Source organism: Phocoena sinus, chromosome 16, assembly GCF_008692025.1.
Source record: "Phocoena sinus isolate mPhoSin1 chromosome 16, mPhoSin1.pri, whole genome shotgun sequence".
In the NCBI taxonomy this organism is placed as follows: Eukaryota; Metazoa; Chordata; class Mammalia; order Artiodactyla; family Phocoenidae; genus Phocoena; species Phocoena sinus.
In genome coordinates this window covers 14,609,457-14,624,231 of record NC_045778.1, presented here as the reverse complement: position 1 = coordinate 14,624,231, position 14,775 = coordinate 14,609,457, and the positions used below count along the sequence as shown (strand labels likewise).

The 14,775-nt window shown below is 36.6% G+C and overlaps 1 long non-coding RNA gene across 1 annotated transcript; it reads right to left on the bottom strand.

The window, feature by feature from the left end:
- Window positions 1–11,202: 11,202 nt before the first annotated feature.
- LOC116741757 lies at window positions 11,203–14,453 on the bottom strand. The gene is made up of 4 exons (XR_004346263.1): window positions 14,401–14,453; window positions 13,424–13,451; window positions 11,901–11,949; window positions 11,203–11,332 (listed from the first exon to the last, which is right to left on the bottom strand). It is a non-coding gene; the product is annotated as an uncharacterized LOC116741757 (long non-coding RNA).
- Window positions 14,454–14,775: the final 322 nt, after the last annotated feature.

Here is a 14,775-nt window from a genome sequence, read left to right as displayed (position 1 = left end):
TAGTATAGGTTTGTAGTATAATTAGAAATTAGGAAGTGTGATGCCTCCAGCTTTGTTCTTCTTTCTCAGAATGGCTTTGGCTATTTGGGACTTTCTGTGTTTCCATACAAATTTCAGGATTGATCTATTTCTGTGAAAAATGCCACTGGAATTTTGATTTGGTATGGACATTTTAACAATATTAATTCTTCCAATTCATGAACATAGAATATATTCCCATTTATTTGTGTCTCTTTAAATTTTTTTCATTAATATATTTTTGAGTGTATAGGTCCTTCACCTCCTTGGTTAAGTTCATTCCCAGGTATTTTATTCTTTTGATGCAATCAAAGGTATTTTGTAAGGGGATTGTTAATTTCTTTTTCTGATCATTTGTTGTTAGTCTCTAAAAATGCAACTTATTTTTGTATATTGCTTTTTTTTTTTTTAAACATCTTTATTGGGGTATAATTGCTTTACAATGGTGTGTTAGTTTCTGCTTTATAACAAAGTGAATCAGCTATACATATACATATGTTCCCATATGTCTTCCCTCTTGCGTCTCCCTCCCTCCCACTCTCCCCCTCCCACCCCTCCAGGCTGTTACAAAGCCCCGAGCTAATATCCCTGTGCCTTGCGGCTGCTTCCCCCTAGCTATCTACCTTACTACGTTTGTTAGTGTGTATATATGTCCATGACTCTCTCTCGCCCTGTCAAAGCTCACCCTTCCCCCTCCCCATATCCTCAAGTCCGTTCTCCAGTAGGTCTGCGTCTTTATTCCTGTCTTACCCCTAGGTTCTTCATGACATTTTTTTCCCTTAAATTCCATATATATGTGTTAGCATACGGTATTTGTCTTTTTCTTTCTGACTTACTTCACTCTGTATGACAGACTCTAGGTCTATCCATCTCATTACAAATAGCTCAATTTCATTTCTTTTTAAGGCTGAGTAATATTCCATTGTGTATATGTGCCACATCTTCTTTATCCATTCATCCGATGATGGGCGCTTAGGTTGTTTCCATCTCTGGGCTATTGTAAATAGAGCTGCAATGAACATTTTGGTACATGACTCTTTTTGAATTTTAGTTTTCTCAGGGTATATGCCCAGTAGTGGGATTGCTGGGTCATATGGTAATTCTATTTGTAGTTTTTTAAGGAACCTCCATACTGTTCTCCACAGTGGCTGAACCAATTCACATTCCCACCAGCAGTGCAAGAGTGTCCCCTTTTCTCCACACCCTCTCCAGCATTTATTGTTTCTAGATTTTTTGATGATGGCCATTCAGACTGGTGTGAGATGATATCTCATTGTAGTTTTGATTTGCATTTCTCTAATGATTAATGATGTTGAGCATTCTTTCATGTGTTTGTTGGCATTCTGTATATCTTCTTTGGAGAAATGTCTGTTTAGGTCTTCTGCCCATTTTTGGATGGGGTTGTTTGTTTTTTTGTTATTGAGCTGCATGAGCTGCTTGTAAATTTTGGAGATTAATCCTTTGTCAGTTGCTTCATTTGCAAATGTTTTCTCCCATTCTGAGGGTTGTCTTTTGGTCTTGATTATGGTTTCCTTTGCTGTGCAAAAGCTTTGAAGTTTCATTAGGTCCCATTTGTTTACTTTTGTTTTTATTTCCATTACTCTAGGAGGTGGGTCAGAAAGGATCTTGCTGTGATTTATGTCATACAGTGTTCTTCCTATGTTTTCCTCTAAGAGTTTGATAGTTTCTGGCCTTACATTTAGGTCTTTAATCCATTTTGAGTTTATTTTTGTGTATGGTGTTAGGGAGTGATCTAATCTCATGCTTTTACATGTACCTGTCCAGTTTTCCCAGCACCATTTATTGAAGAGGCTGTCCTTTCTCCACTGTACATTCCTGCCTCCTTTATCAAAGATAAGGTGTCCGTATGTGCGTGGGTTTATCTCGGGGCTTTCTATCCTATTCCACTGACCTGTCTTTCTGTTTTTCTGCCAGTACCATGCTGTCTTGATTACTGTTGCTTTGTAATATAGTCTGAAGTCAGGGAGCCTGATTCCTCCAGCTCCTTTTTTCGTTCTCAAGATTGCTTTGGCTATTCGGGGTCTTTTGTGTTTCCATACAAATTGCGAAATTTTTTGTTCTAGTTCTGTGAAAAATGCCAGTGGTAGTTTGATAGGGATTGCATTGAATCTGTAGATTGCTTTGGGGTATATTGCTTTTGTACCTTGAAACTTTACTGAATTTACTTACTAGTTCTAGCAGGTTTTTTTTTTTTTTTTTTGAGTCTTTAGGGTTTTCTATATATAAAATGATGTTGTCCTCAAATAGTGACAGTTTTACTTCTTCCTTTCCAATATGGATGCCTTTTATTTCTTTTTCCTGCCTAATTGCTAGCACTTTCAGTACTATGTTGAATAAAAATATGGGTTAAGGTCCACTACTATTATGGTATTGTTGTCAGTTTTTCTCTTTAGGTCTATTAATATTTGCTTTATGTATTTAGGTGCTCCTAGGTTGGGTGCATAAATATTTACAAGTGTCATATATCTTCTTGCTGGATTGAGTCCTTTATCATTATGTAATGTCTCTCTATGTCTTTTATACAGTCTTTGTTTTAACGCCCATTTTGTCTGATAAAAGTATAGCTACATCAACTTCCTTTTGGTTTCCATTTCATGAAACATCTTTTTCCATTCCTTCACATTCGGTCTGTGTGTGTCCTTACATCTGAAGTGCGTCTCTTGTAAGCAGCATACATGTGGGTCTTGTTTTTTTTTATCCATTCAGCCACTCTGTGTTTTGATTGGAGTATTTAGTCCATTTACATTTAAAGTCACTATTGATAGGCATGTACTTATTGCATTTGTGTTAATTGTTTTCTGGCTATTTTGTAGTTCTTCTCTATACCTTTCTTCTTCTTGATTTCCTCCCTTCTGGTTTGATGTCTTATAGAGTGTTATGCTTAGATTCCTTTCCCATTATCTTTTGGTTATCTACTATGGGTTTTTGCTTTGTGGTTACCATGAGACTCATATATAACAGCCTATAGATATACGACAATCTATTTAAGTTGATAGCAAGATAAGTTTGAATGCATTCTATAAAACTCAACTTATTACTACCCCTCCTGTTGTGTGTTTTTGATGTCTTATTTTATTTTACTTTATTTTATTTTATTTATTTATTGGCTGTGTCATGGGGCATGTGGAAACTTAGCTCCCCAACCAGGGATCAAACCTGTGCCCCCTGTAGTGTGGAAGCATGGAGTCCTAACCACTGGACTGCCAGGGAATTGCCAATGTGACATTTTAAAGTTTTTAATTTTGTGTATTCCTTATTTAACTATTTTAGTTATAGTTATTTTTACCTCTTTTGTCTTTTAACCTTCATACTAGCTTTATAAGTGATTGATCGATTACTATATATTTACCTTTATTAGTGAGATTTATACTTACATGTTTTCTTGTTACTAATTAGTGCCCTTTTCAGCTTAAAGAAGTCCCTTTAACATTTCCTGCAAGACTATTTTAGTGGCGATGAACTCCTTTAGTTTTTGTTTGTCTGGAAAGCTCTTTATCTCTTCTTCAATTCTGAATGATAACCTTGCTGGGTAGAGTGTTCTTGGTTTGAGGTTTTTTCCCTTTCACCCTTTAAATATATGGTTCCACTCCCTTCTGGCCTGCAGAGTGTCTGCTGAAAATCAGCTAATAACCTCATAGGAGTTCCTTTGTATGTTATTTGATGCTTTTCCTTTGCTGATTGTAATACTCTCTCTTTATTGGGACTCCGTGTGCTTTCTGGACTTGGGAGACTATTTCCTTTCCCAGGTTAGGGACCTGTGCAGCTATTATGTTGTAAATATGTTCTCAGCCCCTTTCTCTCTCTCTTCACCTTCTGGGACCCTCTATTATATGAATATTACTGTGCTTGATGTTGCCTCAGAGGTTTCTTAAACTGTCCTCATTTCTTTTCATTCTTTTTTCTTTTTTCTGTTCAGTGGCAGGGATTTTTACTACTCTGTCTTCCAGCTCACTGATTCATTTTCTCTGTATCATTTAGTCTACTGCTGATTCCTTCTAGTGTATTTTTCATTTCAGTTATTGTATCCTTCATCTCTCTTTGGTTCTTTATATTTTTTAATGCTTTGTTAAAAACTTCTAACTCTTCACTCTGTGCATCCATTTTTCTCCCAAGTACCTTCATCATCTTTACAATCATTACTCTGAACTCTTTCTCTGGTAGGTAGCCTGTCTCCACTTCACTTAGTTCTTCTTCTCAGGTCTTATCTTGTTCCTTTGTCTGGAACATGTTTCTCTGTTGCCTCATTTTGTTGAAATTGTTACTTGTATTTTTAGGTATGTGGTAGGTTAGTTACATTTCTTGACCTTGCAGAAGTGGCCTTCTCCAGAAGTACTGTGCATCCTGGAAGCACACTACCCTCTTGTCACCCAAGCTATATGCTCTAGGGATTCCCCATAAGAGGGCTGCATGGGTCCTTCTGTTTTGGTGGGCTCTGTGGGCTGTCTGGTAAGATTGGCTGGCCCATGGTCTGGTTGGTTGCCAGGCAGATGCTATAGGCTGCTGGTTAGTAGCGTCTGGTCACGAGGCAGCTGATTGTAGAACCCCAGGTGGCCCCGGGTCTCGTGCTGGCTCGCTGGTGGGCATAGTCAGTGTCCAGAAGACTCTGGGGCTGTTGCTTTTCCCTGCTTCCTGCAACTGGTGGATGAAGCCAGGTCCTGGGGTTAGTGCCGGACTATTGGCAGGCAGAGCTGGGGCTTGGCATCTGGTTACAGGGCCCAGGGATCCCAGAGCTGGTGTCTAATCACTGGTGGGCAGGGGGCTGGTTCCTGAAACAGTTGGGTGTGGAGTCTGGGGTGTCTGGAGGCTTGTGTTGTCCTGCAGCCCAGCTGGTAGGGTCTGGCTTGCTGTGGATAGCTTGGGTCTTCAGGCTGCAGGACTGTGGTCTTCTTGTGTCTGATGTCTTCCCCTTGGTGTGTGAGGCTGGTCTAGAGGCCAGTGCAGGCTTCCTGAAGTGGTTGGCTGAGGCTTGACCACTGTTGGGTGAAGCTGGGTCTTGGCCCTTTGGTGGGCAGGGCCATGTGTGTAGGCATGTCTAGAGGCAGCTGTGGGATCAGGAAGTCTTTAGGCAGACTGTCTGCTGATGGGTGCATCTGTGTCTCCACTCAGTTGTTTGGCACTGGCACCTACAAGCTATTAGGTGGGGCCAGGTCTTGGCCCTAATAAACTAGAGGAAGGATCCTACAATGGCGTCTGCCAGCACTGCCTTCCACAGGGTAGAAAGAGCTCCCAAACGTGGCTGCTGCCAGTGTCCATGTCCCCAGGGTGAGCTGTAGCCACCCTCCACCTCTGCAGGAGACTCTCCAAGACCAGTAGGTAGGTCTGGCTCAGGCACCTATCAAATTACTGCTTTTGCCCTGGGTCCTTGTGCTTATGAGATTTTGTGTGTGCCTTTTAAGACTGAAGTTTATTTCCCGAAGTCCTCTGGGACTCCTGAAATTAAGCCCCACTGACCTTCAAAGCCAAATGCTCTGGGAGCTCATCCTCCTAGTGCCGGACCCCTGGGCTGGGGCGCCGGATGTGGGGCTCAGAGTCCTCACTCCTGTTGGAGAACCTCTGCAATATAGATATTCTCCAGTTTGTGGGTTGCACCCCCAGGGGTATGGGACTTGATTATATCATGAATTCGCCCCTTTCCCCCTCTCATTGTTCCTTCTTTATGTCTTTAGTTGTAAAAGATCTTTTCTGGTAGGTTTTTGTCTTTTGCATAGATAGTTGTTTTTCAGATAGTTGTGATTTTAGTGTGCTCGTGAAAGGAGGTGAGCTCAGGGTCTTTCTACTCCATCATCATGGCCGATCTCCAGGTTTGCTTTAATTTTTCCAACAGTGTTGTATAGTTTTCATTGCAGAAGTCTTAAACACGTACTGTTAAATTTATGACTAAGCATTTTTAATGCTATTGTGCATAAAATGTTTATTTTGAAAAATTATCTCTAGGATCTGTATCGATGTCCCTTTTATTACTGATATTGATAACTTGTGTTCTCATTATCTCTTTCCTAATCATTCTATCTAGAGGTTAATCAACTATACTTGTTGATTTGTCTTCTATTTTTAATTTCATTTATCTCTGCAAGTTGTTATTTCCATTCATTTATGTACTTTTGGCTTAATTTTGAAAAGTTCAATTTAAAATTTTTTCCTCTCATCCCTCTGCCATTAGATGAGAAGCTGTTTGAGGACAGGGACAATATCTCATGCCTGACATGTAAAACCTCAACCAATATTTTAAAAATCAATTGTGGAAAGCACAAATGAAAAGGTTCTAGTTCTCTGGCATTTCACTTGCTTAACGTTTGTATTAGCTATCTATTGCTGAATAATAAATTACCCCACAGGTTCTTTCTGATGAGGAATGGGAAGAAATATAAGAAAATGATTTAAATAAAAATCTATTCTAAAATGATGGAGTACACAATGCAAAAAGGAACATATATATGGACCAGCCAGAGTGGGTCAAATTCAAGTCTCTAGATTTTGGGCAAATAACATTCTCTGAGCTTCAGTTTCCTCACCAGAAAGTATGATAACACTACCATTGAAAGGTCTGTAGCATTAAATGAAGGAACATGTGAAACACCTGTAACCATGCCTGGCACACATTAGGGGCTCAATGAATGCCATTTCTAAGAGTCTCAGTGTCCATATCTGTTAAAAAAAAAATGCTCTCAGAGTAGGGTTGTTGAATGTGTAGAAATAGATAAATAACATGCATAGCACAGGGCACAGTTTATTTCAGGTCTACCCAGAATATTAGCTCTTCTAAATATCCATGGAACCTATAAATCATGTTATGGTTATAGGAGGCAGAAAAAAATCTATATGCACGTTTTTGTGGTTCTGATTTTTGTTTTAAAAAATTAAAATCCTCATCTTCTCCAACTGAAGATTTAGTTATTTTTTGCAAAAAGCCTAGCTGTGAGTCAGTGCAATATTAAAGAGAGATGGCAAAGGAAGCCAGGATATGGGACCCATGAAGCAACCTTTGGACCTCTATATTCAACGAAGGAGGGTGAAAGCTGGTAACTGGAGATCGGGAATTTCGAGTTCTCTCTTTCTACCTCAGTGACCACCAAATGGGAGAATCACATAGTTTCAGTCTCTTAGAAATCTTATATATTACATAAATAAATGGTTTCCTAACGTAATTAATGCTTATAGAAAAATCACATTTCTGTTACAACATCAAGGGTTAGTGTCCATTGTGATTTTCCTAGAATTTGATGAATACTCAGCACCATGAATATTACTAAAGATATTGGAGAGACACACCCTCACACTTTTCATTTCTGCTCACATATTATTGACCAAAGAAATCATGTCTGTGGATAACTTCAACTGAGAAGAAAAGTGCAGTCCTTCTGTGAGCAGCAGTACTATCTATGACAAATTTAAAAAGTCTATTTTGGAAAGAATAGAAAATGTACAGGTATTAATCCCATGGTTCCCTCATTCTTTTTACTTAACAGGTCAAGAAAGAACTTTGAGCTTCAGAATACAGGCTGCAAACTATCTGATATAAATTCATTCAAACCCATATTTTCTTAACTATATGCCACTGTTGCTACGTGTTTTATAGACACTTACTCATTTATTCCTCAAAATAATCTAAAGAGGTAAGTATTTTTATCCTTACTTATAGGTGAGGAAGTTAAGATACAGAAAACTGTATCTTAACTGTTATATTGAACTGTATATTAAACTGTTGGCCCAATGGCACACAACTGGGATTCACACCGAGGCAGCCTGACTCCAGAATCCATACTCTAAACCAGTGTACACAGTCTCTCATAGACATGTAATACTGAGGCAGAGTTTCAGACAGGGTAGGCCATCAAAAACTAGGGAGATCAGCTTGGTGCTTTGTGACCACCTAGAGGGGTGGGAGGGAGGGAGACGCAAGAGGGAAGAGATATGGGAACATATGTATATGTATAACTGATTCACTTTGTTATAAAGCAGAAACTAGCACACCACTGTAAAGCAATTATACTCCAATAAAGATGTTAAAAAAAAAAAAACCAAAAAAACTAGTTGTTGAAAAAAGAACTGTTTGCCAGGCCTTGAGCTGGGTATTCCACAAGTACTCATCAATCTTCATGAAATGTATGTGTCACCATGCAGTTGTTAGGCAGGAAGACCACTGCGGGACTTCAAACATTTTGGGTCATTGTGAAGATTTTCTCAATGCTGCACATTAGGAAAGAGTATACTATGCGTTTCATTTTTTTTTTTTTTGCTATGTTTCTACATATGGCCCTAACATACAAGCAATTTCTGTGCTCAGTGTTTAACCTTTGTCCAACAAGGTTGAGCAAAAAACTCAAAAATGTATTGTTTTCCTCTTTTGAAGAAAATGTTAACTTTGCATGGTTACATGGGACAAAAAGAATGAAGAATGTACAAAGCGTTTCTGTGTTTAGTTGCCTCCTTTGTCCTATACTACAGCCTTCTATGTTTTGATATTTGGCACCTTCATACTAATAGCAAATGAGAATTAATTTATAAAGGAGACAAAACTTGAAATCATAAGTAATTTCTATCTTAACATAATTTAACTTCCTCAATTCTGCTTTTTCAGGAGCCAAATTCTACATCAGGTGCCATATTCTATTCGACTGATTTGATCATCTATAATAGGGGCTGGCAAACAATAGCTTGCAAGTCAACTCTGGCCTGCTGCCTATTTTATTTTTATTGGAGTACAGTTGCTTTACAATGTTGTATTAGGTTACACTGTACAGCAAAGTGAATCAGCTATACCTATACATATATCCCCTCTTTTTTGTATTTCCTTCTCATTTAGGTCACCACAGAGCACTGAGTAGAGTTCCCTGTGCTATACAGTAGGTTCTCATTAGTAATCTATTTTATGCATAGTATCAATAGCATATGTATATATGTCAATCTGAACCTACCAATTCATCCCCCCCCACCCTGGCTTTCCCTCTTGGTATCCATATGTTTGTCCTCTATGTCTGTGTCTCTATTTCTGCTTTGTAAATAAGATTGTCTATACCAGTTCTTTTTAGATTCCACATACATGTGTTAATATACGGTATTTGTTTTTCTCTTTCTAGCTTACTTCACTCTGTATGACAATCTCTAGCTTCATCCACGTTACTGCAAATGGAATTATTTCATTCTTTTTTATGGCTGAGTAATATTCCATTGTATATATGTGCCACATCTTCTTTATCCATTCATCTGTTGATGGACACTTATATCCATTCATCTGTTGATGGACACTTAGGTTGCTTCCATGTCCTGGCTACTGTAAATAGAGCTGCAATGAACATTTTGGTACATGACTCTTTTTCAATTATGGTTTTCTCAGGGTATATGCCCAGTAGTGGGATTGCTGGGTCGTATGGTAGTTCTATTTTTAGTTTTTTAAGGACCCTCCATACTGTTCTCCATAGTGGCTGTATCCATTTACATTCCCACCAACAGTGCAAGAGGGTTCCCTTTGCTCCACACCCTCTCCAGCATTTATTGTTTGTAGATTTTTTGATGATGCCCATTAAAAGTCATCCTGTTTAACTCTGAGGATGAAAGGGGGTGGATATTGTAGATATTCTTAACAGTTGTATGCCATGCTTAATTGAGACAAAATATTGATTTGCAAAGGCAGACAGAGTGAATGCCTAATGTTATCTTATTATTATTTTGCTCTGAGTTCAACACACCAGCTGGCTTGAACTGTGGGTGACATACACAATGAAAACATAATACAATTACATAAAAGACTCGAGAATTTACTTATCTGGCTTCCTATTCCCTTTTATGTTGCCCAAATTACAGCCCTGCCATCACCTCTGCAAGATAAATCAAGCAACAATTCTTGTTGATATAATGAATATCTTATTTCTTTCAGATAAGACCAATGCTGTATCTTCTACAAATATAAGGGTAACCTAATGAACCAAGTAACTAAAAACGGTATGTCCTTTTAACTAATTAGATGCTCATAAAGAGAAGAAAATTCAGTATTTAAAGTTTATATACTATTTTAGCCATTTGACTTACCTGATCAGTTTCCATTCAAGGCAACATATCAAAAATGGAATTTTTTCCCATTTTTTATTATGAACAATTTCAAACATGCAGAAAAATTGAACAAAAATGAATATCCACCATCATGATTGAGCAATAGGTAATACTCATATTTGTATTTGCCTGCTTTGTCTGTAGTATTTTAAAATCTAGGAGAGTACCCTAGCTTTTAACTTATTGATATATTTAATTACATTGACTCAAAAAGGCCAAGTCTGTTTGCTCATAGATGATACTAAATTTTGAAGGTATGTGATTGTTTTCTTTTGATGTTCTTACCTTTTCTTTTCTTTCTCTCCTCTATTTCAAGAAAACTGGAAGGTTGGTCTAGACTCACAGCGAACATTTTGGAAAAGTGATGCTGTGTGCTTTGTTCTGCATCATATCAAGAGGCACACAATGCCAGGTTGTCCCAATATTAGTGATGCTAAGTTTGCTCACCCAGTTGATATGATCCCCACCCGACCTCTCTTTTATAGGATTATGCTTTCCTTTGGTAATATGCATTTATCTTCTGTTCCAGCAACATGTTATCTAATAGTTTTAGCCTTTATAAAAGAACTTTGCCTGAATTACTGATTTCATACGGAGGTCAGAACTATGATTTTTCGAACACTATTATTCTTTTTGTGTTCATTATCTGATGCTCTTTTGTGAAAAAAGTGTTTTTCCTCCTAAAAATTGCTTACCACCTTCCCTTTAATAACCACCTGTCAGGGTAAGGTGTTGGTGTAATAGTAAGATGACTGTACATTCCAGTTTATCCAGGCCAGTCATGGTTATGTCACTTAACATAACTATTGCTGTGCTCCCATTTATATAATATAACGTTTTAAAAAAAAATTATAAGAACATTCCATGTATTAGTCCCTGGACTTTCTGTCTCAAAATCTCTGTCATTTTGAGAATCCTAAGTGTTAATTTATTCAGTGTTTCTCAAGGTGTTATGCATTTTGATACCCAAAAAACACTTCCAATTATCCCTTTTGATACTCAAACCTCCACACTCAAGTCCCCAAATTGACTAGGCTTCTGTGTCCTTTTGACATAACTCCAGTTTTGATTAAATCTTGCTTTATGATATAATAAGGTATTACAGCATTACCTTGCATTTTCTATGCTCCAGATCTGAAGTCAACAATTTCCTCAAAGATCTCTGATTTCTTTCAGTGGGAACTGATCAGGAGTATTCATTTTTACTGAGGTGTTAACTGCTCTCAGAGTATTTCAGTGGATAAATCTAGGGTATATATAAATATACTTTATAAACTTAATATTTTTCATTTCTAATTCAAATTTAACATTATAGTGCTTTTAATTCCTTTGACTTGTAAATTCATATTATTTGTTTTACTCTGAAATCCTTGGTTTCTAATTAGCACATTTACTTTATTCTATGACATGCATAAAATGGTTAGAAAATAAAATTCCAATATGTTTACCAATAATAAAACTATAAAAGTATGGTTTAAAATTGTTTGACTTCTCTTTTCCTTTATGGATATGACCTTAGGCTGTGCAGTCAGAGCACTGGGTCAAAAGTAATTTAAACATTTGTTTGGCAGAAAATACCACAAGTAGAGACAAATAATGAACATGAAAAACAATGCTTATAATTTTTATCACAAGCAAATGGTTACTATCCCAGAACTACTAGATATATAAAAAACACTGAAAGCATGGTAGAGATATCAACAGTTAACCTAAATAATAAATGAAAATAAATCTTAAGCCTATTTTCCTATGTTAAGTTGATCATAATAAGTTAAATGTAAATTAAAACCATTTAGGTATAAATTTTGACTTACCTACACTGGCAAAAATCCAAAACTTTGACAACATAATCTGTTGGCAAGGCTGCAGGGATAGAGACAATCACATATATTGCTGGTGACAATGCCAAATAGTATAATTCTTCTTGGAGAGGAATAGGAAATACCAAAAGTCTCTATATATTTATAACTAACTTCACACAGATAATCCAAAGTCTTCCAATCTCAAGACTCTTAATCACCTCTGCAAATCCCTTTTGTCATGTGAGGTTCTGGGAAGTCACATGTTCTGGAGATTATGATGTGTACACCTTGCGGGGGGGGGGGGGGATCATTTTCTTTCTACCACACAAGGTAGTTTATTAGTAGATTAATAATAAATTTGATGGAATTGAAGTCATACAGAATGTATTCTATGATTATAATAGAAGTAAGCAAAAAAATTAATGAGTGAATTTGGAAATTCCTCAAATACTTAAAAAATAATGAATATACTTCTAAACTGTCCTTAGGTCAAAGAAGAAATCACAAGGAAAATTGGAAAATATTTGGGACAACAACAACATTTCAAAATTTGTGGGTTATAGCTTTAAAGCACAATTTACAGAGAAATTATTAATAGAACCCTAAAAGATACTAATGTGGAAGAGTACATAATTGTTTAAGCTTCCATCATAAGTTAAAAAAAGCAAATAAAACCTAGAGCAAGTTAAAGCAAGTAAATAATGCAAGTAAATAAAGCAACAGAGGTAAACAAAATTCAAAGCTGATTTTTTGAAAAGGTCAGTAAGACTGATAAACTTCTATTATCAATATCAAGAATGAAAAAAGAAATGTCATTATTGATCTGTCATTAAAAGAATAATAAGGGAATATAATGAACATTTTACTCCAGTAAGTTTGAAAACTTACTTAAATGAATTGAATAAATTGCATGAATTACAACTCAGAGAAACAGACAACTGTATACTTCCATACTTATTAAGGAAGTTGAATTTATTTCTTAAGAGCTCTCCTAAAAGAAAACTCTAGGCTCATATGGTTTCAGAGTAGAATTCTATTGAATTTTTAAGGAAGAAATAATAATAACCATACATAAATTCTTTTAGAAAATAGAGTAGGCAACACTTTCCAATGCACTCTGAGTCCAGCATTAGCCTGATACCATATCCAAACAAAAACACTGCAAGGAAACAAACCCAGAGAACAATATCCCTCATAAAACTGGATTCAAAAAATCCTTAACCAAATACTAAAAACCAAATCAAGTAATACAAAAGACAGATAACACATAATGATCAAGTGGTATTATCCCTGGATTGCAAGGTTGTTTTAACATTCTAAACTCAATCAGTGTAATTCTCCATGTAATGGAGAAAAGCATATGATCATCACAATAGATATATTAAAACATTTTACAAAATGCATCATCCATTAGTTCTAAAAGCTCTCAGCTAAATGTAAATACAAGGGTAACAGAACTATTCAGCTGACATATTTGCTGAGAAAGATTAGTTTCCTGCTCTAAGATTGGGAATAAAGTAAGAATGTCTACTCACTCTTAAGTATTTTCCATTGTGTTGTAGCCTGTGCAATAAAAGAAACACACACATATATATATAGGGAATAAAGACATAAAACCTTTTTTTGGATATCATCATGATGTACATAGAAATTACTAAGGACACTACAAAAAAAAAAAACCCCAAAACAAAAAAACCCATTAGATAACTACTAAGCGAATATAACAGCATCCCATGATGCAAGAGCAGTACACCAAAATCAAGTCTGTTTCTAGATACTGGTAATGAAAAATTACATCATCAAAAAATACGAAGTGCTTGGAGATAATTTTAACCATATGTTTAACACCTGTACAATGAAAACTGTCAAATATGGCTGAATGACGTTAAAGAAGACGTAAATAATTTGGGAGCTACCCAGTGTTAATGAATTTAAAGACAATGTTATTAAGGTATTGATTCTCTCTAAATTTATTTACAGACTTAACCCCAATTAAAATCCCACTGAACATTCTAAAAGTAATGGTCAAACTCATTCTACAGGTTATATGGAAATACAAAGAACATGGGATATGGAAATGTAAAAAAGAATGTATTTGGCTATACTCCCAGATTTCAAGACTTACTCCCAATCTACAGCAATCAAGGTAGTAAGATAGTGGCATAAAAATACACATTTAGATCAATGGAACAATTAAAAGTTCAGAAATGGATATATGATTATATGGCCAACTAATGGTTGACTAATTACCAAGATAATTCAATGGGGAGAATTGGTCTTTTCAATAAATGGTGCTGGAATAACTGGATATCTGTACAGAAAAAGGAGCTTTGGCATTTTCCTTACACCACACACAAAATTTGATTCAAAATGGATTATAGAACTTAACATTCTAAAACTTCTAGCAGAAAACATATGAGAAAATCTTTGTGACCTTGGGAAAGGCAAATTTGCATTGATAGGACAAAAAATATGAATAATGAAAGAAATATATTTTGCAATTGAAGCTTACCAAAATTAAACTTTCACTTGTCAGAGGATACCATTAAGAAAATTAAGTGGATGGGCTTCCCTGGAGGTGCAGTGGTTGAGAGTCCGCCTGCCGATGCAGGGGACACGGGTTCGTGCCCCGGTCCGGGAAGATCCCACATGCCACGGAGCGGCTGGGCCCGTGAGCCATGGCTGCTGAACCTGCGCATCCGGAGCCTGTGCTCCGCAACGGGAGAGGCCACAACAGTCAGAGGCCCGCGTACTGCAAAAAAAAAAAAAAAAAAAGAAAAGAAAATTAAATGGCAAGTCACAAATGGGGAGAAAATATTTGAAAAAATATATGTTACAAAGGACTTGGACTCACAGTATACAAAGAAATCTTACAACTCAATAATAA